We start from the raw sequence: 17,781 nt of genomic DNA, 5'->3' as shown, positions 1-17,781 counted from the left end.
CCCAACATCTGTCCATGTCTAGCCTAGATATGCTCCAAAAATGTTACATATTCTATCCAAGTGACATTGGTGCTTTGGTTGACAAATGCAGCTACCTCTGGCCTTACAGGCTACTGGGGTGAAAGGACTGCCCCTCCTTGAAGGCATTTTCTTCTTACTTTCTCCTCCTTCATTCTCGGAAACTTTTTATTTCCAAGTACTTGGGGATTTCCCCTGGTCTCTTTGCACTGTTTCTTGCCTCCTGGACTAAGGACCTTTCTGCACTTAACAGTGGTATAATTGTTGTTTTCTGATTGCTGGGGGCATGCTTCCTTGTGACATCATCATTGCTCAGCTGCAATTCCAAAATAAGAGACTAAAACACCTGATTTTTCTAATGTCACCAAAAAAAAATGTGAAAGATCTATTTCACAGTTTGCAACAATAGCCGCTCAGTATGTAGAACCAGCAAGCTAACTAGAAATATAGGTGCTCCTCAGGAATAATCCCATGTGGTCAGAACCACATATCCCTCTCCTTACATGGCATCCCTGGAATGCTTAGAAAACAGCAACGGCGACTGTGCTTCAAAATACCAGATTCCTTGTACAGTAGCTTCTATTTGAGGAATGTTTTGTTTCCGTTTAAACAGCATTTCTTCCTGAAAGTGTATTTTGAAAGGCTGCTTTAAAAGAGAAAAGGCTGTCTGATTATACTTTTAGTCTGCTGTATATCTTTTTGAAATACTGACTCACTTTCCTTTTTCAATTACCTAATATCTCTTGCTCCATTAACATTGTTGGCAACTGTCTTGAGGCCCACTGAATATACATTTGGGGAGTTAGAATAGCTATTGAATGCCCACGTTAGATTAAACTTGAACTTGCAGTTACTTTTCTTTTTAGCTTCACTTAGCCCGTGTCAGGTCTGCCAACAAAATCTTAAAAGCCTTTTTAAGGGTTTCTTTTTACACCCAGAAATAAATGAATTCTATCTCTCTGCCATTCGATGCTTTGTTTAACAAAGGGTTGGGGGATAATCTGTGTGAAGCTACTATTATCCCCAAAAGTGTACACCATCTTGTTTCCATCTATTGCACTAGTGAGATGGATGAAAGGAGTTCATATTTCCTGTAAAATAGTTCTTAATATCTCTGTTTGATAGGATACACTAGCCCTGCTTTCCAAGACCGTGGTTAACTAAAATAGACTACTAATGATCTGCACAAAGATGACTGATCCCATTACCAATGTCAGCACAACAACAAAAACTATTTAGGAGAGAAGAGAAAGGGCAAATCCATTTGGGGGAGGAAGGGGATGTTCAGAATGCCTTTCCTTCACAGAAGCACAGGAATCCAGCAATTGGGGTGGGGGTGGACTACTTGTCAAAGGTGCTTCGTCCCTTCCCTGTCTTTTGGTGGCACCCATCCGGCTCCCATCCTTGTTTCTTTTGTTGAACTGAAAGATATAGGACATGTCAACTGCCTCCAGTAAGACCGAATCATAATTGCAGCTTTCCCGAGTCTAGAAGGTAGCTCTAGGATCAAAATCCTGAAGGAAGAAGGAAAAAGGAGATGCCACACAACAACAACATGCTACCCACTCAGTTTATGGGTAGGGTCTCCTTATGCTTTTGTTGATCCCAGGAATGGCACAGCTCTAAGGAAAGTTGACTGGCTGAAACTGCTATCGTTTGCAGGCTTTCTATCTGTCCTGGTGCTATTGGGGGGTATTTATCACACTGGCTGCCATGATGTTGCTTGAGAAGTCTCCAGAAAGGGACACACCAGTTCTACAGACTGTTTTCAGTTGAGCTCCTCCAGTATGCAATTAGAGTGCTCCCAGAAAGGATCCTTATATAGCAAATGGATCATAAAAGTCCTATTTTTCTGTGTACACGTATGACATGTTGGCTTCCACACATTCCTACTTCTTCAGTCATGGATATTCATTTCTGTTTTGCCACTCGCTGTCCACATCACTGGACAGAGCTTGACAGAATGTGTCTCTGCTGTGTTTTTCTGTCCCTCCCCAGGGTCCCTCCTCCTTTGCCCTCTGCTACCTTTTTCTATTGAGGTCATTCAGGCAGCTATATCTGTACCTGTGCATGTACACCCTTTACCAGCTTTAGCTAGTTTGTTTCACAAATAAACACACAGGGTGTTATTTTTTAGTGTGCAGGTGAAGATAAATATCCATATTCATTTTTGTAAAATAAATAAATACTGAAGACTTGCATGCAAATGATGATTACCAGACTTGGGCTTTGAAAACCAGGTGCGTGTACTGCACCTCATGCACACTGGGTGGAGATTTTGAGAGAACGGCTCATTTAAATGGGCATGCAGCAGTTAGTAGGAGTAAAGGAACTTGTATCCTTGTGCTGCCAGAAATGAAATAGCTAGGTTGTGCTCGGGTGAGGAGCAAATGAAAGTAGGGGTGTGACAATAGAGGCCACCGAAACATCACTGCACACATGACAAACAGTACACACACATACACACACATGCCCTGAACTTGCACATCAGCTGTGATTATGGTTGTGTGGTTTTGGCATTAATGAGAAATCTGGATTAAATGTAAAGAAAAGAAAAACCGACTGGTGTTTTGATGATGATGTTGTGTGGAAAATGTGCCTGCAGGAGCAGCACTGATTCCACAATACATTTTTTTTCTCTGGAAGCACCCTCAAATACATGTGCCAGCAAAGAACACTTTGCACATACATTTGGATTCCTTGCAGGAAGGGAGGCTTAAAACCTTGCACATTTTGTTTCTAGAATAATTTCAACCCAGCATGGTACATAATGCCTGTGAAGAAGAAGAAATGTTCAAACTGATTTATTTTACACATTCACAGAATGAATTGGAGGCTGAACTGAAGCAAAGCCAGAGCTTCTTGACTCTCCATTCTTTCTTTTTGAGGATAAGTAACCACAATAAATAATTGCAGGACAGTTATCTTCTACACCGTGGCTAGGCAAACTAAGACCTGGGGGCCAGATCAGGCCCAATCGCCTTCTCAATCCAGCCTGCAGACAGTCCAGGAATCAGCATGTTTTTACATGAGTAGAATGTGTCCTTTTATTTAAAATGCATCTGAAATATACTCAGAGTCGAGAGTGGATTTCATGCTCTTTATTCAGCTCATAGTGGTGAGGAGGAAATGGAAGTCCCCTCAAAGTATCTGCTTTATATACATTATTTACACAATGGGCTGCACGTGATTGGCTAATTCCGGAATTCTCTTGTAGGCCAATCAGGTTGTGGATTCACTTCTATCTGGAGCTGGATTGGGTGGCTCCTGCCGACCAATCATACTGCTGCATTGTTCTAGGGCCAATCAGACTGCTACATTCTGAATCCTATTGTTCTAGGACCAATCAGACTGCTGCAGTTTGGATCCTATTGTTCTAGGACCAATCAGACTGCTGCAGTTTGGATCCTATTCAACTCAGTACATAACACCCCTCCCCTTTAAGTTCGAGTCCTGCCCGGGAGGTTGCATTCATAGTCCTCAAGGTACGCCGGCAGCCTACGTGTGCGTTGCGGCCTGGAGTGTTCCCTGGTCCGGGGTTCAGGTTCTGGCTCGTGTTCCAAGGATGCTGGCTGTGATGGGGCCATTTGGTCTGGTGCAACCAGCTCGCTCAGTCGTGGTTCTGGTTCCGGTGTCCTTTCGGCCTCGCGGGTCCTCTCTGTATTTACTGATTCTGCCTCTCCTGCTGGCCCCTCCTGTTCTATGGGTCTCACTGCCCCACTGTTCCCTTGGGACTCCTGTGACCTGTCCTCCTCCTGGTTTTCTCCCGGGAATCGTCACTGTATCTGGTGCCAGCATTGCCCCCCATCCGTTAGCACCTCGTATGACACGGGGCCAGTGACCCTGGTGACTGTTGCGGGTACCCATGCTGGGCCTGCCCCAAAATTCTTTGCGTACACTGGGTCCTGGGCCACAAAGGTCCGGGGGTTCCTGCCTTCCACCACCACTACCTCATCTTGAGCTCTATCGGGGTGAAGGCAGTCCAATCTGATTGCAAGGCGCCGACCCATTAGTAGTTCAGTGGGGCTCCGGCCAGTCGTTGAGCTGGGGGTGCTGTGCTGTGCTAGAAGGAATGTGGCAAGGCAGTACTCCCAATCCCCTTGCGTCATGTGGCGGAGGGTGTACTTGGTGGTCCGCACCATGCGTTCTGCTTGGCCATTGGTGGCAGGGTGGAATGGCACTGAACGGATGTGGTGGATGGCGTTCTGCGCTGTGAAGGTTTGGAATTCTCCTGACGTAAATGCAGTCCCGTTGTCTGAGTGTCAGGGAGCCCGTGGGTTGCAAACAGCCTGCGTAGTACCCGGATGGCTGCGGACGTGGAAGTGGGCGGTACCAGTGCAACTTCCAGCCATTTGGTGTAGGAGTCCACCACTATGAAGAATGTTTTCCCCTGAAAGGGGCCAGCGAAGTCCACATGCAGGCGTGACCATGGTGCTCGGGCGGACTCCCAGGACTGGACTGGGGCTCTTGGGGGATCTGGGCGGGATTCTTGGCAGGCCTGGCAGTGTTTGACCCACTCCTCTATCTCTCCGTCGATCCACGGCCACCACACATAACTCCTGGCAAGGGCCTTCATTCTCACTACCCCTGGCTGTGTCTCGTGTAGGGCTGTGCGGACCCTTTTTCGGAGGGGCTGGGGAACAACGACCCTGCTTCCCCATAACAGGCACCCCTTGTGGGCCGACAGTTCATGTTTGCGGGTTGTGTAGCCGGCGAATTCTGGCCCGGGGCTGCTGCTGGGCCATCCCTTCCACACCCAGTCCAGGACCCGGGAGATGACCCTATCTTTCTTGGAATGGTGTGCAACTTCTTGTGCCTAAATGGGGCGGTCGGGAAGCAGCTCCAGGCTCATAACCTCTTGTGCAGGTGCTGGGTCGGAGCCTGTTTCCGGTAGTGGTAGCCTGCTGAGGGCATCCGCATGGCCCATCGCCTTGCCAGGGCAGTGAATCAGTGCATACTGGTAGCTGGCAAGGAAAATTGACCACCTGAGGACGCGAGGAGACAGCACTTGGTGGTCTGCTTTTCGGGGGCAAACAAGCCAAGCAACGGCTTGTGGTCAGTCACCACGGTAAAGGGCCGCCCGTACAAGAAATCATGGAATTTTTTTACTCCCTTCACAATTGCCAGACCCTCCTTGTCAATTTGCGAGTAGTTCCGCTCGGTTGCGTTGAGTGTCTGGGGAAAGTATGCCACCGGTACCTCTCTTCCATCCGGGAGTTTGTGTCCCAGGACAGTGCCGATGCCATAGGGCGTAGGAATTTGTTCATTTCCCCCCCCCCCCAATATATATATATATATATATATATATATATATATATATATATATAGTCTGTCCCCCCACAAGGTCTGAGGGACAGTGGACTGGCCCCCTGCTGAAAAAGTTTGCTGACCCTGTTCTACACAGAATGGATGAAAACCTTCTTAGAGAAACACAAGAATCTGCAGAAAAACAGTGGTGCTTCTTACATGAGCTCAGTCAGTGACCATTGTTGGGTTGGGAGCTGGAGGGATGGTGAAGTGGTAGTTTCATACCTAACTGCAGGGCCATTCACGGGGAGTAAAATTGGGAGGCTCCTGCTCTAAGTTTCCCAATGGCAAGCGTGCTGTTGTGTCCTGCAAAGTTCAGTATTGTTGCAAAGCTTTTAAGTCTCTATATGAAGCTGCTGGAATTTGGAGCATGGTGCCATTAGGATGCTGATGACTTCCAGCTTTACTTTTCTGTATAATCTGAATCAAGTGAGGCTGTGCGGGTGATATATTGTTGTCTGGAGACAATGATGGGTTGGATGAGAGCCAATAGACTGATGGGCAGTTATCATGGCCAGGAGCTGGGGAAATATCCTGTTCCTGATGGGGTCACACTCCCCTTGAAGGACGAGGTCTGTAACATGGGGGTACTTGTAGGTTCAGCACTGTCACTTGGGGGTTCAGGTGCTTTCTGTGACTCTCATGCTGAGAACTGCCGTCTTGATTTAGCTAACTCCTGTCTTTCCTTTCTGAAAATCACCTTGCTTCCTGCTTCCTTCCCCCATTCTTAATAACACCTCCTGCATGCTACGCCTCTCTATGGGCCCCCTCACCCAGCTTGTCCAGAGTTTTGGGTTGGGCTGCCATTAGTGTGCTGATGACACCCAACTCTATCTGTTGATGGATGGCCATCCTGACTTGGCCCCAGACACACTAATCAGATGTTTGGAAGCTGTGGCTGGATGGTTAGGTGGGAGCCGGTTGAAGTTAAATCCTTCGAAGACAGAGGTCCTTTGGCTGGGTTGGGACGATATGGGATGGGGGGGCAACTCCCATATTTTGCAGGGGCAGAATTAGTGCCAGCACCGTCCGTTAAGAGTTTGGGTGTAATCTTCAACACCTCCCTTTCCATGGAGGCACAGATTGCAGCTATAACAAAGGCAGTATTTTTTCATCTCCGCCAAGCTAAGCAGTTGGCTCCTTATCTCTATCGCCCTGACCTAGCCACTATGATCCACACAACAGTCACCTCCAGACTTGATTATTGTAACTCACTCTACATGGGGCTGTCCTTGAGACTGACTCAGAAACTCCAGTGGGTGCAGAATGCCGCGGCAAGACTCCTTACGGGGTCCTCGCTGTGGAATCACATTCACCCAGTGCTATACCAGCTGCACTGGCTCCCGGTGGAGTACAGGATCAGGTTTAAGGTGCTGATTTTAACCTTTAAAGCCCTATACAGCCTAGGACCCTCGTACCGCCTCTCCTGGTATGTCCACGGAGGACCTTACTGTCTTCAAACAAAAACATCTTGGAGGTCCCGGGCCACAGGGAGGTTAGGCTGGCTTCAACCAGAGCCAGGGCTTTTTCAGCTGTGGCTCCGATCTGGTGGAACGCTCTGTCACAAGAGACTAGGGCCCTGCGGGATTTGACATATTTCCGCAGGGCCTGCAAGACAGAGCTGTTCCACCAGGCCTTTGTCCAAGGCACAGCCTGACCCCCTCCTTTGGTAATCCTCACAGAACTCTAGCCCAATGGTTGCCATTAATTTGATTTGAACTGATTTTAGAATGCTGTATTACTTTACTGTTGTTAGCCACTCTGAGCCCAGCTTTGGCTGGGGAGGGCGAGATATAAATAAATTTATTTATTATTATTATTATTATTATTATTATTATACATCTATCAAAGTGATAAGTGACTGAGAAGGTAATCATAGACTGATTGTCACTCATCAGAATGGCTTAACCATAGTATACAGTAATATTTTCACTTGCAATATGAGCTTTGCTTTCTACAACACACAGATTTCAACATTAGGTAAGATGAAGGTGAGAAGGAAAGAAGTGAATAATACAGTGAATAATACAGTGGTACCTCGTGTTACTTACCATCCCCTTTACGAATGTTGCGGGTTACGTACTCCGCTAACCTGTAAGTAGATGCCCCTTGTTGCAACCTTTGCCCTGGGATGCAAGTGCGGCAGCAGTGGGAGGCACCATTAGAGAAAGCGTGTCTCATGTTATGAGCAGTTTCCTGTTACGAACGGACCTCCGGAACAGATTAAGTACGTAACACGAGGTACCACTGTACCAATGTAACAATGCTGTACTAAAATGGTATGCATGAATACAGAACAGAAGGCTTGTTTGATGTTATCTTCCCTTTATTTTTTAACATCCATGTGGATGTAAGTTAGGGGAAGTTCACAAATATATTTTTTTTCTAGTCCTTGGGGAATAGTAGTTTCCCTAAATTAAATAGTATTGTCATTTTTTCCTGGTTGGTAGGCTCCAAACAATGTTTATGCAGTGCCAATGAAACACGCCATAGAAAAGGGGTGATTAAGTGAAAGAATCATAATTATTTTTGGTCTGCCTTTTTGTTTTGTGTACCTCCTGTAAAAGAGAGTACTTTGTCCATTCTTCTGTCTTAGAGATGTGTTGAGAAAAGGAACAAATTAAAATAATAAAAGTTGTTTGAAATTGTGGAAAAAGAAGTTTAAATATGTTTGTTTGGTTGCAACCTGGAGTAGAAAGTGAAGCCTTAAGCACAGAGTAGAAAAGAGATGATTATCAAGGTTCTCCTTTATCAGTTCTCTGACTCTGTAAACATGCTGTGAGCTAACGTGTTCCAACAAAATAGTTTAACACTTCTCAACAAAAGAGACAGCTTTTCTTTCTTCACTTCTCTTCACTCTTAGTGGAGTGCTGCTTTTTTTCAACAACAGCAGTTCTAAATTTTTCTCTGGAACAAGTTCGAACAGGTTCATGAACAGAGAGAGAGAGAGAGAGAGAGAGAGAGAGAGAGAGAGAGAGAGAGAGAATATCTCTCTGGCCAGATAAACTGCTTGTGTTTGGAAGATGCTTCCCCAGTGCAGTAACCCGAGCCAAGATGTTCATATTTATTTACATGTGCAATGGAATGAATACATAACTCTGCTATGTTACTTGTGTTGTTCTTCACACTTTTTTTAAAAGAGATACCGTACACTCAGAAAATAACAAAACTTTTAGAATCTGCACAAAACGATGGCCAAATGATTTAAAGTCTTGCATGTGGCTATGAGGAGGAAATTTAGCTCTAAGAACTCGGCCAAACATGAGTTTGGAGCACTTAAAAGCGAGGCTTGCTATAAACAGTGTTCTAGTACCAGTTCTTTAAATGCTACAGAATAGGAGCATCTTTGACCATTTAAGTGCTGCTGGTACTCTGACTACTGCCACTACCAGACATTGAAATAGGATTACATTAGATGGTCAAGACAAGGGTGGAAAGAATTTCAGACTGACAGTAAGCAGACACAGGTGAGGGCCAAAATAGAGCTAGTGCCTTGTGCATATCACCTAGTGTTAAAAGCAGAACCCTCAATTTACCCCATGCTTTATGAGTGAAAACAGAAGATGCTTGAATAAATATGGTTTTTTTTATGTTCCGGAGCCAGATTCCTCTTTATTAGGAAATAAGGTCAAGGATTCTTGAGTCAGAAGAGGCATTTCATGCAAGGCCAATCCCAGAAGGACTTCTGCAAGACAAGGCTGTAGCGCCACTGCCCATCCAGGTCAAGGATGTCACACTGCTATCCTCAAAAGAAGCCCCAGTATGACCCAAGTCTCCACTGCTCCACCAGAGCAAAAGTCTGATGGAGAGGGCAGAGCCTCTTTAACGGAAGAGGCGCCTTTCTGTGAAGATAGAGCTTGTAATTGGGACAGAACTGCAGCTCCTATATAGGGCTCTGTCTAAGGTTGACTGTTGCCAAAGCAATATCAGAGTCCTACATAAAGCAGCTGTGATTTGTGCCAGTGGAGGTTAGCCCTCTCATCAGAGCAGGCTGCTCTCATCACCTGTAGTTTGGCCCACAGAGGCACATATGCACTGGCTCTAGGTGCACAATGTCTTGGACCGGTTCAAGGCACATTCGCCCCATAGGAGTTGGATCTGCAACAGAGGTAGCGGTAGAAACCAGAGGATACCAGGAAAAGAGGGTGCTGTGAAAATGTGGAGGAAGGTAACAAATTAAGGCAGGATTAAATGCCGTCTGCTGCCCCATTACCAACCACACTTCCAAGTCTGGTGAGAAAATAGTACATAGCTGTCAACTTTTCCCTTTTCTTGCGAGGGATCCTATTCAGAATAAGAGAATTTCCCTTAAAAAAGGGGAAACGTTGGCAGCTATGAATAGTAGGGCTATGACAACTCATACCTGAAAGCTTTGTGCTGCAGTTGTGATGGAAGTTGAGAAAGAGAGAGCAAGAGAGAGCAGCAGCAGCACTTTGAACACACAAGGTGAGACCTGGGGGGAAATGGAAATGCAGTCTCTTGAGGGAAATAGTGTCTGGATATTTTCAGTACAAAATAAAGGAATGAATGGGCTCGGCAGGGTGTGTGGGGGAGACAGAATCTAGCATGGAAGCACTCCTAACTGCAAATTTGAATAGCTTTCAGAGGGGGTCGAGATCTTTACATAATTCTTAACAGAACGCAAAACACAGTTTTGAAGTTACTGCTGGAAAAGTAGCGTAGTTCTGCTATATGAATATTACCTACTGACTGTTACGTGCACAATGAAACAATTTCACAAGGGGGAGGGAAATATCACAGGCAAAACAATGAAAATAATTTGGAGACAGTCAAGAATTTTTTCGAACAGTACACATTGTATGTCTGCTGGAATGGTCTGAGTTTACAATGTATTGTAAATACTGAATTCAAACATAGACTAAACCAATTCTCTTTGTCCAGCCAACCCCACAGGGTGCTGGTAACTCCTGTCCAATTTAGCAGTGGAATTCAACAGTATTGTTCCACTTGTTGATGGAAAATGGAAAAATGTATTTTAAATTTGCCCTTTCTTTTAACTGTGGCATGAGATGTTGCTTAGTGAATGAATAATAAATCAAGCACATCATTTGCAGAATAAATGATGGGTATAGCTACCCATATAATCTGGCTGTGATGTAAGGTTTAGCCTGCAAAACAGATCAGGTCCAGTGGAAGCAATGTATCTTCTACAATCAAGGCTAGCATATATTCAGAACTGTGCAGCACCATATTCAATTCTTCATGAATGTTGTGTTTATTCTGGTACAATGGTACCTGAATTACAGGGGCTTTTTCATTGATGTTTTTGGGAGAATTATATTGTGGGTTTTGATGCTTTTTTAAAAAAACAACAACAACAACCTTTGTTTTACACATAATTTTTCTCTGCATGCTGCTCCCCCCCCCCCCATTATTCTGTATAGGTGTGTCCTAATGTTCAAGTTTAGTCATGTCTTTGAGACATGTTTTTATAATTTTGTGCAGACTTGCTGTAAAGTAAATTAGCATTTTTTGTGGCTGTGTGGGGCATATCACAAAATGGCTGCTGTGTGGCATGATATAAAACAAAATGGCTGCCACATCTGAAAGATCAAAGAGAGAGCGGGGGCCACAAAATGCTGCAGCTGTTGAAAGAGGGGGGCCCATAAGACCATCAAGTCCAGGATCTAAAATTGCTTAACTGCATCATTATGCATCATTATGCCATTGTCCTTTATGTTTTGCACATCTCCTAGATTTTGCAATGCAATTCTTGGCTTTTAGAGGGGGTCAAATAGCAAGATTGATATAAAATGTGCATATTTCACTCTTATATCCTTATATTGGTTATATAATGCACATTTTAGGGAAAATCCATACAAAAATAAAACTATTTTTGGTACGTTTCTTAAAATTGCAGATATGAAACTCACAAATGAACGCATATAAAACTGTCATGGACCAGAAATAGACTGATCATATTAAACTTATATAAAGATTTATGCCTAGCTAACCATTTAGTTAATAAAGTAAAACTCCAGTTACCGGTAATTGATTTAAGATTTCTTTAGCTAGCTGACAGTATTACTCAGGCCTTCTACTTCAGCCTATTCCCTCATTCCTCCCTTTGAGTCCCATGTCTGCTGCAGCTGGGTGCCACGTCTTATTCCTGGAATCTGTTGATAGCATCAGGCACATTAGAAAAAGGGCAAATATTGCTCAAGAGCTGTCTGCTTGCAGTTTGGCCAATCCCATTCCAGCTCTATGTGGCATCATATTCATTATGGCAATGCCATCTGTGCTGGGGGTAGGCTTGATGCCAGTTTAATCAGCAATTGGCAATCAGACACAGTGGAGTGAAGGTAAGGTTGGGCATTGACCGGTCAAAAAAGGCATTGTCAATTGACCTTTCAAATATTGTGAAATAATGCTCAAGACTCTTTCTCGCTCTCTCTTTTAAGTATTAATAGGCAGTCAGTTTACTGATCAACAGATAATATTTGACCAGGTAGTTTGCCAACATGCCGACTCTGAGTGAGGAGCAAAGTAGATAAGGTGGGGGAAGCTCTAAGGTAGGCCATACCATTCTTATACCTCGAGTTAAGAACTTAATTCGTTCTGGAGGTCCGTTCTTAACATGAAACTGTTCCTAACCTGAAGCACCACTTTAGCTAATGGGGCCTCCCGCTGCCACCGCCCGCTGCTGCGTTATTTCTGTTCTCACCCTGAAGCAAAGTTCTTAACCCGAGGTACTATTTCTGGGTTAGCAGAGTCTGTAATCTGAAGCGTATGTAACCTAAAACATCTGTAACCCAAGGTACCACTGTAAAGCAGGGGTGTCATTTAGAGAACAGAACAGGTAGATGAGAGGGGCGTGCTGAACTCACATTTCCTCTCCCCGCAAAACCACGTCTCCCCAACAGTTTTCTCCCAGTGGGGTTCCATGACCAGAATTAACCCCCACCAGGGAGACACAGTTTGGGGGAAAAGCATATATACAGCGGAAAGGAGCAGCCAAGCATACTAGGACTCAATTTTTGACTTTAAGAAAGCCGACTTCATAAAACTTAGGGAAGTGCTGGGTGAGATCCCATGGACAGTAATACTAAAAGGAAAGGGAGTTCATGATGGCTGGGAGTTTGTTAAGAGGGAGATAGTAAAAGCACAACTTCAGGCAATACCAATGAGACGGAAACATGGAAGGTGCCTAAAGAAGCCAGGGTGGCTATCTAAAGAACTTTTAACTGAGTTAAGATTAAAAAAGGATGTGTACAAAAAATGGAAAAGGGGGGAAACCACCAAAGAGGAATTCAAACAAATAGCCAGCATGTGTAGACACAAAGTCAGAAAAGCTAAAGCACAGAATGAACTCAGGCTTGCTAGAGAGGTTAAAAGCAACAAAAAAGGCTTTTATGGGTATGTTCGTAGCAAAAGGAAGAACAAAGAAACAGTGGGGTCACTCAGAGGAGAAGATGGTGAAATGCAAACAGGGGACACAGAAAGGACTGAACTCCTCAATGCCCTCTTTGCCTCAGTCTTCTCCGATAAAGAAAACAATGCCCGACCTGAAGAATTTGGAGCAAATGATTCAGCAGAAGAAACACAGCCCAGAATAACTAAGGAGATAGTAAAAGAATACTTGGCTAGTTTAGATGTATTCAAGTCTCCAGGGCCAGATGAACTGCATCCAAGAGTATTAAAAGAGCTGGCAGATGTGATCTCAGAACCACTGGCAGTCATCTTTGAGAATTCCTGGAGAATAGGCGAAGTCCCGGCAGACTGGAGGAGGGCAAATGTTGTCCCTATTTTCAAAAAGGGGAAAAGAGAGGACCCAAATAATTACCGCCCAGTCAGTCTGACATCAATACCAGGGAAGATTCTGGAGCAGATCATTAAGCAAACAGTCTGTGAGCACCTAGAAAGGAATGCTGTGATCACCAATAGTCAGCATGGATTTCTGAAAAATAAGTCATGTCAGACTAACCTGATCTCGTTTTTTGACAGAATTACAAGCCTGGTAGATGAAGGGAACGCAGTGGATGTAGCCTACCTTGATTTCAGCAAGGCATTTGACAAGGTGCCCCATGATATTCTTGTAAAGAAGCTGGTAAAATGCGGTCTTGACTATGCTACCACTCAGTGTATTTGTAACTGGCTGACTGACCGAACCCAAAGGGTGCTCATCAATGGTTCCTCTTCATCCTGGAGAAGAGTGACTAGTGGGGTGCCACAGGTTCTGTCTTGGGCCCGGTCTTATTCAACATCTTTATCAACGACTTGGATGATGGACTCAAGGGCATCCTGATCCAATTTGCAGATGACACCAAACTGGGAGGGGTGGCTAACACCCCAGAGGAGAGGATCACACTTCAAAACGACCTTGACAGATTAGAGAACTGGGCCAAAACAAACAAGATGAATTTTAACAGGGAGAAATGTAAAGTATTGCACTTGGGCAAAAAAATGAGAGGCACAAATACAAAATGGGTGACACCTGGCTTGAGAGCAGTACATGTGAAAAGGATCTAGGAGTCTTGGTTGACCACAAACTTGACACGAGCCAACAGTGTGACGCGGCAGCTAAAAAAGCCAATGCAATTCTGGGCTGCATCAATAGGAGTATAGCATCTAGATCAAGGGAAGTAATAGTGCCACTGTATTCTGCTCTGGTCAGACCTCACCTGGAGTACTGTGTCCAGTTCTGGGCACCACAGTTCAAGAAGGACACTGACAAACTGGAACGTGTCCAGAGGAGGGCAACCAAAATGGTCAAAGGCCTGGAAACGATGCCTTATGAGGAACGGCTAAGGGAGCTGGGCATGTTTAGCCTGGAGAAGAGGAGGTTAAGGGGTGATATGATAGCCATGTTCAAATATATAAAAGGATGTCACATAGAGGAGGGAGAAAGGTTGTTTTCTGCTGCTCCAGAGAAGCGGACACGGAGCAATGGATCCAAACTACAAGAAAGAAGATTCCACCTAAACATTAGGAAGAACTTCCTGACAGTAAGAGCTGTTTGACAGTGGAATTTGCTGCCAAGGAGTGTGGTAGAGTCTCCTTCTTTGGAGGTCTTTAAGCAGAGGCTTGACAACCATATGTCAGGAGTGCTCTGATGGTGTTTCCTGCTTGGCAGGGGGTTGGACTCGATGGCCCTTGTGGTCTCTTCCAACTCTATGATTCTATATGCAGGAAAGAATTTGGCCCTCCCTTCCAACCATCCTGAGCAGACCAAAAATACAATAATTATTTCACTTCTTGGTACAGTTAAACAAACTCAGGATGGCTGTCGTTGCCATCAATGACACAAGCTTGAGGGAAATGGGATTGTGTTTTGATATTTTACTTTGTTTTTAGTTCACAATTGAGTCAAGTCCCTCCCCTCCCCTCTTTCATTTCACTTTGTGACTGGCAGTGCTTTCGAAATGGTTAATTATAGCATGTAGACTGCTTGAAATGAGCTTAGAAATCTGAAAGGGAGGTTTCCTTCATTAACTGAGAAAGCAGCACACAGTCTATTTGATATGAAAAATAGTCCAAATTACAGTCGTATTCATGGCCTGCTGGAATGGTGGGGTTGTTTTGGAATTTTTTTGTGGTGTTTGCAGAGGACTCTTGCCAAGAAACCATTCTCTCAGGAAATGATAAATGGCAGTTTTGAGACTTGAGTGGCCTGCACTGTATGTCTTCGTAACTGCTGACTCAATCATGTATATTCCTGATGTCTGTCACATTCTGAAAATAGGGGATTTATGGTCCTGATTCACAAGCCCATTATTGTTCTGCAGTTTGGGGCTTTTATATGTCATCTCCAGAGTGTTTGTTTTAAATGCCTTGCAAACAAATTTTTAAAAATGACTTCTTGCGTGAGTGTACCCTCCTTGTGAATTTAACTCTCATTTTCCAAGAATGCTTTGCAGTTTCTTTACAGAGGTTTCGCTGCAGATAAAGCCTATTCAGATAACCTTTCTCGCTCCTCTCTGTGTTCAGGGCTGGGTCCAGATATATGTAGGCCCCTTCCAGCAAGACATCTTCCCCTACACTGTGAATCCATGCTAGTCACTTCTCTGATCCTGTGTCTAGCTTCCTCTCCCTCTCTCCTACATGCCCAGGGGCTGAACTAAGAATTTTTGGAAGAGACATGGCTGCTGTGCTTTCAGGTGATGAGCCCATCCTACAGTGACAGAGTGATTCTTTATGTTCTGTCCAACCAGGTTTGAGGAGGAAAAGGGAATGGTGATGATAATGACCGAAGTACTAAAGTAGATTCCCAATTTAAACCTCAATCTTTGTGTAGCTTTCTCACTTTCAGAAACGAGAATTTGCTAAGCAACTCTTATATATGTAAGTTGAGGATAAACACATTTTCAGGAGTCCGGCACCCTTCAGAGATACTGTAGTCTAGAAAGGGACTGGTCTTTCTTGATACTGAATCTATTTCAATTAATTTTCTGTCTGTCAGTTTTTGGTGAGTTGGTGAGTTGACTGCCAGGTCAGATTTGTTTTGACGTATTTTATCCCCTTACCTGATCTCTATAGAATGCAATGCTTTTCAAAATGACAACTAATACTTAGATTTTAGGCCCTTTAAATCAATCAGGATGTGAATAAACATTGCAGGAGATGTTGATTGAGCTCTAGAACTGGAAGTGTGGAGTTCTGTAGAGTCACAGCATTAACTAATGCTGACACGGGCTTTGAATAAAACAAGGCATTTCTCCCAACTAGTCCTCATTTTGCAGGACAACCTCCATCTGGCAGTTTGTAAAGTTATCCTACCTTTCCCCGTTCACTTTGTAAAGTCTTCACCGGGGCTTCCTGTGCTGTATAATTTTGAGCGCAATTTTGAGGTTGAAAGGCAGTCAGTGAAGCACTTAAGGATGTTTGCATATTTGATGCATGAACAGTTCCATGGACATGCATGATGCCAGTGGGACAACTCACCTGCTGTGCTTGATCAAAGCCTTACTTAACGAAGCACTCCCTACAGCCTGTACAGCTCATAGGGATAGTTCGTTGTTCAATCGAAAAGGCATCGCTCATAATAACGATACTTGCTTGAACTTCCACTTCATTTAAATTTCCCCTGCACAGTTTTAATGAGCGTTGCACCGTGGATATATTGCAGCCTATATGTGCCAAACTACTGGATCCCTTCTTGCCGTATTTCCATGCGCCATGTAGTTTGTAGGGGTTTTGTTTTTCTTTCTTGTTTCTGCAGAACTATGGTAGTAATAGAATACTGTCTGTCTCCTGCGGTGGCTGATTTAAAACTTTTGCCACAAATGGTGACCCCCCAAGTTAGCGGTAGGCCTGATTAGTACAGGTGTTCGCTATATGCACAAAAGCACTTGTAAGCTGTGGGTCTCTTGGCAGAGGTCAAGTTCATGTCATCTTCTACACATGGAAAGCTTCTTTGTCCAGCTCTGATATACAAGCCTGCTCCAATAATGAAATTAGCCATAGAATTGTAAATAGACTGCAGTTGGGGGAGAGGGGAAGGAAACCTCGTGTTGACCTCTTCTATTATGTAATCACCGCTGTGCACAGGAGTTGTGGGCTCTGCTTCTATTGGCAGCTGAAGTATTGTTAGCGGGAATTTAGCCTACAAATGATCCAAAACGTTCTGGGAAAGTAGACGAATTGTACTAGGAAATCCTAGAGCTAGCTGTAAAGCCTTCATGGTAAGAAGAAGAAAAATACCCTGTGCTTTTCTTAAAAGCATCTTTTTTAAAAAAGCTAAGTGATGACACAGTTGAGAAGTGAACTCAAGTTCAAACCTCAGCCCATGTTTTCTCATATTGGTTACCTCATTCATATATCTTAATCATTCAAGAGCCCATGGGGAGATGAAGGCCAACTTGCCAACTCCGTACCTCTCAGGAGGTGCTAGGAGTTTTGCATGTCTATGACCCAAGTAAGAATAAGCCAATAGTTTGACACACAAAAATTGGTGGTAAAATCTTAGGCTTGGAAACAAATTCAATTTAAGGTGTAAAAGATTGATTGTTGCACTTTGTGTCTGAACATGCACATTTCTTTTGTGTTATTCTCATTTCTGATTGAAAAATCCTCAGGTTTATGAGGTCCATACGCCCCTTTCCTCCTTTAATGTGACCGTAAGGAGGAGTTGATAAGTTTTTACTCGTGTCTTCCATTAACTGAAGTTTAGCATTACATCTAAAACCTAATCAGTGGTTAATTTTAACCATGGCTTGAAGCAAGATAGCTTTATCAACTATGTTTTGAAGTTGGCTTTTTTCATTAAACCATGGTTAAGACTACCTTCAGTTTGCTCATGTTCAGACATAATGCTAAAGTGATATTAAAGTTTAAAACAGAAGTGTAAACTTCCAATATTCTTGAAGGGGGAGAGAGGAGAGAGGCAATATTTTATCCTTACGTCTGAATTTGCTACCACCTTCTTAGCCTAACTTTCTGATATAAATGTTGTTTTCCCAGCCCTGCCACCCACACTTAGGCATGGACATCTGGGGG

At 44.0% G+C, this 17,781-nt stretch overlaps 1 protein-coding gene across 2 annotated transcripts in view; it reads left to right on the top strand.

The window, feature by feature from the left end:
- KCNQ1 (potassium voltage-gated channel subfamily Q member 1) overlaps nucleotides 1-17,781 on the top strand; it is a 299,981-nt gene that overhangs the window by 266,955 nt on the left and 15,245 nt on the right. The window lies entirely within an intron of this gene.

The sequence above is a fragment of the Podarcis cretensis genome (genome assembly GCF_951804945.1).
Source record: "Podarcis cretensis genome assembly, chromosome: 1".
Classification (NCBI taxonomy): domain Eukaryota; kingdom Metazoa; phylum Chordata; class Lepidosauria; order Squamata; family Lacertidae; genus Podarcis; species Podarcis cretensis.
This window is presented reverse-complemented; position numbering and strand designations above follow the sequence as displayed.